The 11,070-nt window shown below is 45.4% G+C and overlaps 1 long non-coding RNA gene across 1 annotated transcript; it reads left to right on the top strand.

Annotated features, from left to right (window-relative positions):
- Positions 1-414: 414 nt before the first annotated feature.
- On the top strand, positions 415-1,963 carry LOC116217482. The gene is made up of 2 exons (XR_004162080.1): positions 415-554; positions 987-1,963. It is a non-coding gene; the product is annotated as an uncharacterized LOC116217482 (long non-coding RNA).
- Positions 1,964-11,070: the final 9,107 nt, after the last annotated feature.

The following is an 11,070-nucleotide window of genomic DNA, read 5'->3' as shown; positions in this document are numbered from 1 at the left end:
CAGCTGCCCCTCCCCTGACACAGCTCCATGCCGTTCCCTCGGGCCCTGTGGCTGTTACAGAGAGCAAAGCAGTGCTGGGCATGGTGCCCTCTGGGGTACCGTTGGCCCTTTTGGCTCCAGCGCACACTGCTGGCTCAGGTAGAGCTTGCTATCAAACAGAATGCCCAGATCCCCTTATGCAGGGCTATCTATCTCTGCCCCCCAGTCTGTACACAGATCTGGGGTTGCCCCAAATGCAGAATACTGCACTTGTTGCAGTTAAATTCCATGCAGTAAACTTCATACAATCCTGCTCTTCACCCTATTACTCTGCAAGGTGGGAGCACCTCTCCAACAAGCTCATTCGCTCATCCTACTAAGAAGTCAGCAAGATAAACATCTCCCCAGCCCTGCCCAGCACCTTTTGTTCCGTAGAGGCTTCCCCGCCTCCCTCATCGCGTCTCACACCACAGACACATAAATAGAGGGCCAGTGTGCTGCTGGCCACCAGGGCACTTCTTGGGATCCCACAGCACCTCACACTCCAGCAGCCATCTCATCCGGCCATACTGCAGGTACCAGGGGACTGGGCAGGGGCAGGGGGTCTTACCTTCCAGATCTGCAAGGGTCTGGGGAGAGTTGGCACTGGGGTGAGGGGAGGCTGTTATCCATGCAGCTGGGAAATGGGAAACATGGTGTTTGGGGTTGGCTGGTGTGGGTTCTGTTGAGCAAATTGAGTCTAGTAGAATCAAAAGTCATAGAATCAGAATATCTCGAGTTGGAAGGGGCCCACAAGGATCACTGAGTCCAACTCCTGGCTCCACACATGGCCACTGAAAAAGGACAAGTAGATGCATATTTGCAGGGGAAAGCTGTGTAAAACAGAGCACGGGGGCAAGGATGTAACTGCAGTCAGAGGAGGCAGTTGGGGCAACCAGAGTCATAGGATGAGAATCACTGGGGGCTTGATGTGCCCATTTCCACACCAATCCCCCTTTTCTCCCCAGGGCATGGATTCCACCAGCACACTCCACCTGTGGCTGTTCTGCCTGCTGCTTAATGCTGCAGTCTCAAAACCCACCTGTGACCCCAGTGCCTGCCCAGCCTGCCCCGAGCCAGGACCTGAGGATTGCTGCCCACCATGCATGCCAGCCTGTGCCTGCCCACCCTACCTGCAAGATGACTGCGAGATGCAAGGCTTCAGTGATAGGCATGTCCCCACCGGCAGGTCCTTCTATATCGACTTCGCCCGCAAGCTGTGCACTTGCCAGCCCAGTGGGGACATCACCTGCAGCTCGCGCTGTGACCCTGTGCCTGCTTCCTGCCAGGCTGTGGGCAGCCCAGTGGCCGATGGCTGTCCCCGCTGTGTCTGCTATGATGAGGAGGAGGTGGCGGTGCTCGCTGGCTCCGTGGTGCCCCGAGGTAGCCAGCTCTGCACCTGCCCTCCCCAGGGTGGCCAACTGCAGTGCAGTGATGGGGGTGAGGCATGAGCTGCTCCAAGGGCAGTGGGACTGGAGGCTTGCAGGGAGTGGGAGGGCTTCTGCTCCTTCAGGCCTCTTCACTGGAATGCATTCGAGGCCTCAAACTGTCACATCATGTGGGGAGATGCTGTGCTGTTGCATCAAAGCATCTTCTTGGTGGTGGGCAGAGAGGTTGGGTTGATTGCCAATGGCACTGCAGTGAACCAAGCTGCAGTTATTTATTTATTTGTGAGATGATTGTGCTTTTGTGAGTGTCTATGTTTATATAGTTGTGGATAAGTGTGTCTTAAGTAAGTCAACAGATTAGAGACAAGCTCGCCCCTTCCTGCTGCTGGAGACAGTAGAATGCGCGCTCTGAATGCTCTGAAGTGTGCGTTGTATATATTTATATCCTCATATATGTATGCAGGGAGACTGTAATCAAGCACAGCTCCATCAGGCTGATGTGTTAACAAATGTCAGCTATGTTCATGGAGTTGAATAAAATCAGTGTTACCAATGAACGTGTGAAAGCTTTACTGGTAAACATACATTAGTCACTTGTGCCCCAGGTTGGCCTGAAGCACACAGTGCTTCTTGTCATCCTCTCTACAGCTGGGCACCCACTGATGCTGCTTGACTGCAAATGGCAATCAGAGGGGGAGACTCAAGCAAAGGGTTGGTGAAAAGTTCATTGAGTTATAGAACCATAGAATCATTAGGTTGGAAAAGACCCCTAAGATCACCTAGTCCAACCACCAGCCCACCCCCACCGTGCCCACTGCCCATGGCCTGCAGTGCCACATCCACATGGCTCTTGAACTCTTCTAGGAATGGTGACTCCACCACCTCCCTGGGCAGCTTGTTCAGTGCCTCACCACTCTGTCTGAGAAGAAATTTTTCCTAATATCCAACTTGAATGTTGGAGGAGGAAGCAACCACATTTACTTTTAAGATTAACTATTTTCCCTGCTGTTTGGCTGTGGAGATGGGGGAAGAAGGGAGCAGAGAGGGAGGGGATGCCTTTATCCCCAGCTCTCTCTGGGTGCCATTCTGGGTGGCGGTTGGCAGCTGCAGCAGCAGACAGAGATTGCAAGGTTCCCACTGCTCATTTTGCTCGAGAACACAGCAAAGCCAAGGGCTGAGTGAGATGAGAAGATGAGATGGCTGTCAGCAATTTTTGAGCTGCTTGCTTTGCTGCTCAAAGTTGGGAAATGTGTCACAACAATGAACAAAGTTAGAAAATAACGGCTCTTGCTTTCCAGTGGTTTTCTGAGGTAGGTGTTATGAGAGAAGGTAGAAGGTAAGGCTCAGAAGTGCTGAAACTCACACTTAGCATGAATCATGCAGTGATCTACACATGCCTCCTCCCCTACTGATTATACTGCAACTAGGCCATGGGAAGGGTAACAGAAATGATTCTGTTCAAGGCATAAGAGCAGACCCTGCCAGCAACTAACACTGAAGGGTAAAATCAGAAAGCCAAGGCATGTGGGCTTCTACAAAGAGGTGGGAAGAGCTCTCTGGGTCCATCTGGCCCAACCCCAGCTCCAGCAGGGACACTCAGAGCAGGGTGCCCAGGTTCACGTCCTACTGGGTTTTGAAGGTCTCCGAGGAGGAGATCCTACAGCTTCTGGGCAGCCTGTGCCAGGGCTCTGTCATCTGCACAGCACAGCAGAGCTGCCTGGTGCTTAGAGAAGACCCCTGTGCTCCAGCTTGTGTCCGTGGCCTCCTGTTGCGGCTGTGGGCATTCCTGAAAGAAGCCTGGCTCTGTTCTCTTTGCACCCTCTCTTCAAGTATTTATAGGCACTGATGAGATCCCCTGACTAAGATTTGTCATCCCCAGGCAGAGCAGCCCGAGCTCTCTCAGCGTCTCTTCACAGAAGGGGTGTTCCAGTCCCTCCATCACTTTGGTGGCCTTTGCTGGACTCTCTCTGGTATATCCATCTCTCTCCTGTGTCAGGCATCCTGCAACAAGAGAGACATGGGCACAGTAAAGAGAGTCCCCTTGCTTCAAGCCCTCCTCCAGAGCAGTGTAGAGCAAATTGTTTAGAGTCAATAGCACTCTGCACTCTCTGGAGAGGGTGCTGGCCTGCTGAGCTTTGCTTATCCTTCTCCTGGCACCTTATCTGCCCCTTCTGTGTGACTGATAACCTTTCCAAAGGAGAGGCCAATGACAGGCTGAATAATTCTGTTTATTTGTGAATGCTCCCTGTGCAAACACCGGGGTCAACAGGGGAACAAAGAGCCACCATCTTCAGACAGCTGTGGCAAAATGAGTCTTGAAGATTGCAGCCCTTGAAAAGAATTGATTTTACATATAATGAAATCAAGTCTGTGGGGTTTGTTTCTGTTATCAGCGTCCTGTGACTTTGTATAAGCTCATTACTCCCACTATTTGTGGAACCACTGGGGCTTTCCTTCTCCACATGACAGTGATTCACACAGCAATGCTTTTTGGGCCTACGTCTTTTAAGCATGCCTGCACGGTGCCTGCCTCATGAAGCTGTAAAACACCAGGGAAATATTCATGCCTGAAAGCCCATGAGGAGATATTCCCAGAGCCCTCTCTTTTCCAGGCTAAACAAGCCCTGCTCCCTCAGCCTGTCTTTGTAGGAGAGGAGCTCCATCCCTTCGAGCATCTTCGTGGCACAGTTTGGTGCCAAGAAGCTGAAGCACGCACTTAGGTCCTTCCTCCACCCTGGCCTGCATCAACAGAGGGACAGCCAGCAGGGAGAAGGAGGGGATTGCCTCCCTCTGCTCTGCCCTTGTGAGGCCCCACCTGTGGAGTGGAGTACTGTGTCCAGGCTTGGGGTCCCCAGCACAGGAGGGATGTAAAGCTCTTGGAGTGGGTCCAGAGGAGGGCACAAAGATGCTCAGAGGGCTGGTGCACCTCTCCTGTGGAAACGGGCTGAGGGAGCTGGGCTTGTGCAGCCTGGAGAAGAGAAGGCTGCTGGAAGACCTCACCAGTGGCCTTCCAGTACTTGCATAAAGTACAGTACATGCATAAAAAACTGCATATATATGATCAAAATTACATTCATTTGGAAAACAATGTTCAGATTATTTAAGTGCTAAAGTTTATTTTTAATACTCAAAGATTTAGCTTTAACATTGTGCATCTAAGCTAGCAACTGCCTATTTTTATTTATTGGCTCACTACTGCATTCATAATAATATCCACAACTAATTTCTGTGAAGTTCTTGGGCATTTTCCAGCAGTTCTCGTTTTGTATCCCATAGGGATGTGGCGTGTTGATTCAACACCATCTACAGCTGTAAAGCCCAGGAAAAGTCAGAGATGAGTAAACTAGGATTAATTGGCACATACTTTCAAATAAAGCACCAGAGGAAGAACAGGAATACAGAAATCATTGTTCGAGAGCAGAATGAAGGATTTTAAAGTAAAATTACTATATCAGTTGCTGCATGTAAAAATGAGTCAGGAGCAATGTTTCCCCCAGCACCTGAAAATACCTGCAATGCCTTTTCAGCATTTATTAGCTAGCAAATGTTAATCCAGTTCCTTAAAATCTCTGGAGTTTTGCAATTTGGAGTTTACTTGGTGACAGTGCTTAACATCTTCCATCTTTTCATGATCTACACATATACATATACACACAAAGGCAGCCCCAAGAGTAATGCCTCCTCTTTAATCACATTGGCCCACAGTGTCAGATACTGGTGGTATGGCAGTAGAATTGAACATTCCCGCCAATATGCCATTACGTGTTGTTGCTGTGTGACAGAGGGCAGCAGAGGGGCACTCTGACACAGTGGCATCTGACATGGAAGTGCATATGAAGCAAAGGTGTGTCACTGAATTCCTCCATGTGAAAAAAAAATGGCACCCCCTGACATTCATCAACTCTTGCTGAACACTGATGGATATCAAACAGTGGATGTGAGTGCAGTGAGGGGTGGGTGGTGCGTTTCAGCAGTGGTGACAGAAATGTGAAAGACGAACCACATTTTGGATGGCCATGCAAAACTATCACAACATGAAATGAAGAGCATCTCGGCCAGCTCCTCTATTTGAATTGGTGGATTACAACCAGGGAAGTGCATACAGAGGTGAGTATCAGCTTCAGTGCATTAGAAATGGTGGCAAGGTTGGAATATCACAAAGTGTGCATGAAGTGCGTACCACAAATGGTCATATAGGAGTGGACAGAACACATATGTAAGTTTGTTAGGTCTTACTGGACCAGTACAAAGCTGAATGTGACAGTTTTCTGGATCACATCATTACCAGTGATGAGATGTGGTGTTACCACTATGAGCTAGAGTCAAAATGGCAGTCCCTTGGGTGGTGACATGTGAACACCCCATTGAAGAAGAAGTAATGTGCACTTGCACTGTCTTTTGGGATCGGAAAGGAGTGATCCTTCTGGATTTTCTGGAACCCAGACAGACAAACCATCAGCTATGACTGCTACATAGTGACGCTGACTGAAGACTTGAACTTCCAGAATAAGGCCAGAGATGAAGACAAGCTTTCTCTTGCAACACAATAACGCCAAGCCCCACACTAGTTTGAAGACTGTGGAGCGCATTGCCAGTCTCATCTGGACTGTCCTGACACACTCAACATGTAGTCTGGATCTGGCACCTTCTGACTTCCATCTATTTGGACCAATGAATGTTGAATAGTGCGGACATTTTCCTAGCAACAACACCATCATAGCATCTGTGAAATGGTGGGTCATCTTTGCTGGTGCAGATTTTTATGAGTGCAGCACACGGGCCCTTGGTCATTGCTGGTAAAAATGCTTAGCTAATGGTGGTGGCTATGTTGAAAAATAGCGTTGTGTAGCTGAGAATTTGCTCTATCAGTGTTACTGCACTCTTTGCATCTGTTGTAGTTTCCATGGAAATAAATAGGGGGCATTGCTTTCAGAATGACCTACATGCGTGTATACACATACAGATTTATATTTATATTATATATATGTATAAAATCACAGACAAAAAATACACTGAGACACTAATAACGGAAATACTCACTTGTTTTTCTCTCTGGCATTAATTTTAATCTTACCCATGGGAACACATGTACTCCTCTGTGCCTTTGAAAAATCAGCACCTGCACAGTACGAAAGGATGCTGCTTGTTGAATCACACCTATAATTAGGTCCCCACTGAAAGAGCAATCCAAATCTTAATGATGAAACAAGCTTATAAAGTCAGAATTGTATTAACAAAGGTAACTTAATGGACATTAAAACATTGCAGAGTCTCTGCATGTGGTAGCTCTCAGTGGAACTCAAAGGGGAGTGGGAGGCACAGGAGAATTAGCAAGAAAGCGAATCACTGATTTCTTCAATGTGATCCATATAATTTTCACTACTACTGAAAATCCAATCCTAAAAAAATGTTGGATCTTAATGAAAATTGTCTCTGAATTAAATTTTATTACGACATTTACATTGATTGTAGGCACTGGGTTTCATGATAAATTAGCAAAAAACATGCTGGGAATGCTGGGCAGGAGTAGGGCTATGGGCCAAATCTTCTGCCCTGTAGTGCTGCTGCTAATGTAAGAGTTGAGAGACCAGCAGAGAAGATAAATATCCTGTCGAGTTTTTCCCCAGTTACTTCCATAAGCTTCAGATCACATCTTCGTTGCATTGGAAAGACAAATCAAGCCTGATGTATGAAGATCACACTGACACTGTAGTAGGGCATGGGAACGGTGGTTTGTCAGTCCACCCTGGTTTTAAAATGTATGTGTATATATGTGTTTAAATACTCTACAGGTTTGATGCTGTGCATCTTGCGCTCTCCGAAGTTGCATGAATTTAAATATGGACTTGGAATAAATAAGGCATGGTGTCCCAGCCTTGTCTGGTACTTTTTGCAGAGCCCTCACTTTACAGTGGGTACATGGAGCATTGAAAATACTGCTGTTTTTCTGCAGAAGGGTATTTAGAAACTATAGCTTCTAATCCCTGCAACACCTTCTTTAAAAAGTGGATTCATCTTCCAGGAGATTTTGAGACTAACGGAGTAGGAACATGCTATTTGGGCCATAATTTAGGTGAAAGAATCTGCTTTGGAGTTTGTATGGTTTTGTTTTGGTCTCTATAGGAAAAAATTGGTCCCAGGAGGAACTGAGTTAAACTCTTTCCAACTCTGACACCACTGCATGCAGGCATCCTTTTAATACCAGAGAATTGACTTGATGATCTGTAAGGTCTTTTCCAACCTGAGCAGTTCTATGATTCTACGATAATACATCTGTGTCTAGAACATGTACTGTTCAGTTAAGCATACATTAACGTTTTAGGAACAAAATATGGTCCAAAAATTTTGGTTTTGTTTGAAAATAAAATATGGACTTTGAGAACATGTTCTGGAGTGAGTAGATAGCTGTAAAAAGATCACTTACTTTGAAAACAGTCAATTATTAAGCGCATGTTCTTTTGAGTAGGAGGACATCTATTACAGAGGTGACCAGAAGGCTGATGGTCACCTGAGCCATTTCAACACGGCCTGTGAGATGCCCAGGAACCTCTGAAGGTGCCCACATCCTGCAGTGACCTCCATCCAGCTGCCACATGAGAGGATATGTCAGCCAGCAGGGCACAGTTGCTGACGAACTGGACTCAGATACGGAATGAGTCTGAGTTCCATGCTAAAGAGGAGCTGCTATATCATCATATGTAGGCTGTTCACTTCCTGATTCCTGACCTAGCGGAACATCATAATTCCAGAAGAGCACTATGGTTTACTCTGCTACACAAGTCAGCACATGGGTCTTGCGCCAATGAGTTCTCTTCAAATAAATCATTACCATATATGCTTGGAACCATTATTGAAAGTTTGATGTCCATGCCATTTTTAATTAACAATTTTGAAACAACAACAAAAATAAACCCCAAAGTCACACACGTTATGGACTATTTATCTGCTATTTCTTTCTTTCATCAAAGCTGCTCCTGCATTACAAAAGCATAATAAAAATCCCCATACTGTTGAGGACTAGTAGACATTTTTTCTTCATTTGCATAAACAAGAAAACCCAAACAAACAGAAGCCCAAGACCATCCAACCCTGCCCCAAAAATGGTTAAAAAGTTTGAAACTTAGCTCAAGATTTCTCTTAAAAAAACCCAAACCAACATGTCTTTCAGCCAAACAATACTGCTAAAGTAATGTGAGCACTTTGCTTTAAAAATGTGCTTTTTGAGTTCACAGAGAGCAGCAGACAAAAAGTAAGTCAGCCATGAAGCACGTTCTGATTTTTAACTATCCTTTGATGGATGGGTTGCTTCAAAAATTGCTTAACAAAGAAGGGGAGAAAAAAAGTTACAGGCCCACATTTTAAAGACTGTCAGCTGTATAGACCAAATGTTGCTAACTCACTGGCAGCTTTACAGGCCGCTTCTGTCATGATCTGAAACACATGATTCAATTAACACAAGGTACATATCTTTGTAGTTGACAAGGTTGATAACAAGGTTAACAAGCATTTCGCCATTTTCTTGCATGTTCCTTTTCTCTGGCAAAAACAGCCGTGATCACTCAGCAGGTCCTAAATTACCAAGTCACAGAAAACAAACAAAGAAACCATTTTATATTTCCATGTGACAAGAATGAACAAATAACACATTTTGGGCAATCTCTTAAGAGCGCGTTAGTGCCAAATTCACTATGCATTACACTGGATGATCGAGTTACTTTTGGACTTAAACAACCCAGAACCTATTTGAAAGAGCTCAGCAATGGAAGAAAGGCATGTGTGGAATCCAGACTGGGGGTGAGTCTGGCAAAGCCAACTGCTCTCCTCTAGCTGTGCCAAGCAAAGAGCTGAGGGTACTCAACACAAGGTCGATTATTTCATTATTTGTATACTACAGTTCAACTTGCATTGTCATGGATATGCTCTGTCCTTAGGAGGCAGTAACAGTTTGAATTTATTTTTAGGAAACCAAAACATTTCACTTAACTGTTCAACATGCGAGATTTTCATGAGAATTAAATTTAGTTACATTTCCAACAGGATTCCAGAGCTTTTTTTTTTTTTTTTTGTGTGTGTGTGTGTGTATATTCAATCATCAGAACCAAACTGAATATAAGGCTGAAAGGTTTAAAAGATAAAACAAAGTTAACAGAAGCCAGAAGACAACAATATAGCACCTGAAAATGGAAGAGTCACACAATATGTTTTTGACATTCATGTCTTGCATAGACAAATGCTTATTCATTTTTTTCCCCCAGACAACTCTGCTTCAGAAAATAAATCTTAAATCAACTTTAATTACAGTTAAATGCATGTGTTTCCATTTTTCAAAATACATTATTTTATTCCCTTGTTAACTGCTACAAGTCTAATAGTTTTAAGAAACTATCATCCCTTGGAAAGACTATTGCACCCTTTTGGGCTGTCAAGTTCATAAAGTCAAGAAGCTGAACTGCCTTCTAATTCTTTCTCCACATGATTAGAGAAACAAATCGATTCATGATTCACACATTAGATCTCTACACCAGAAGAAGGTCCATAAACCTGAAACTACTCTTACAACATAGGAAACGGGACCTCTAGCCCTTCACAGCAGGTCTGTCTTCTGGCCATATTCTGACATGAAACAACATGTGGCACACACCAGGTCCACATGAAGTTCTTCCCTTCCAACCCCTTCACCCATGCACTCGTTTCCATTGGGAGAAAACTTCATCATATAGAAAGTTGGAAGGTTCTCCAAGAGGTTCTTAATCATGATCAGGGATTGTAAGAGGGAAGCAAATCTTACATAGGCAAATGCAGCCCTTATGGAGTTTCCCTGAGGTCAGCAGGACTCCAATATGACCCAATACCCAGATCTAGGAAAGTCCCTGCAGAGCCAGAGCCATGCCTATTGATTCTGAACGTTTTCCAGTATGATGATTATTTTTGTTATATTTTTGGAACAGTCATTTAAAATATATATACTGACTAATTTGAATTCGCTTATCAAATGCAGTGCTTCTAAAGTTGAAGAATAATGAGAAATCCAGAGGGATCTAGTCAGGCTGGAGAAGTGGGACCATGTGAATCTAATGAGGTTCTAATGAGGTTCAACAAGGCCAAGTGCAAAGTGTTGAACTTGATCTGGGGCAATCCTAGGTGTTTTATACAGACTGGGCGAAGAACCCCTTGAGAGCAGCCGCATGGAGAAGGACTTAGGGGTCCTGGTGGACGAGAAGCTGGACGTGAGCCAGCAGTGTGTGCTTATAGCCTGGAAGTCAACTGGGTTCTGGGCTGCATTAAAAAAAGAGGTGGCCAGCAGGGAGAAGGAGATGATCGTCCCTCTCTACTCAGCTCTTGTGAGGCCCTGTCTGGAGTGCTGCATCCAGGTCTGGGGCCCCCAGTACAGGAAGGACATGGAGTTCTTGGACCAGATCCCGAGGAGGGCCATTAAGATTATTAGAGGGCTGGAGCACCTTTCATGTGGAGACAGGCTGAGGGAACTGGGCTTGTTTTGCTTGGAGAAGAGAAAGCTCTGGGAAGACCTCGTTGTGGCCTTCCAGTATTTGAACGGAGTGTATAAACAGGAGAGGGCACGACTGTTTACGTAAGTGGATAGCGATAGGACAAGGGAGAATGGTTTTAAACTGAGACAGGGGAGGTTTAGGTTAGAAATTAGGAT

The sequence above is a fragment of the Meleagris gallopavo genome, chromosome 1, assembly GCF_000146605.3.
Source record: "Meleagris gallopavo isolate NT-WF06-2002-E0010 breed Aviagen turkey brand Nicholas breeding stock chromosome 1, Turkey_5.1, whole genome shotgun sequence".
Taxonomy (NCBI): Eukaryota; Metazoa; Chordata; class Aves; order Galliformes; family Phasianidae; genus Meleagris; species Meleagris gallopavo.
The sequence above is the reverse complement of the archived record's forward strand: the minus strand, read 5'-3'. Positions and strand labels throughout refer to the sequence as shown.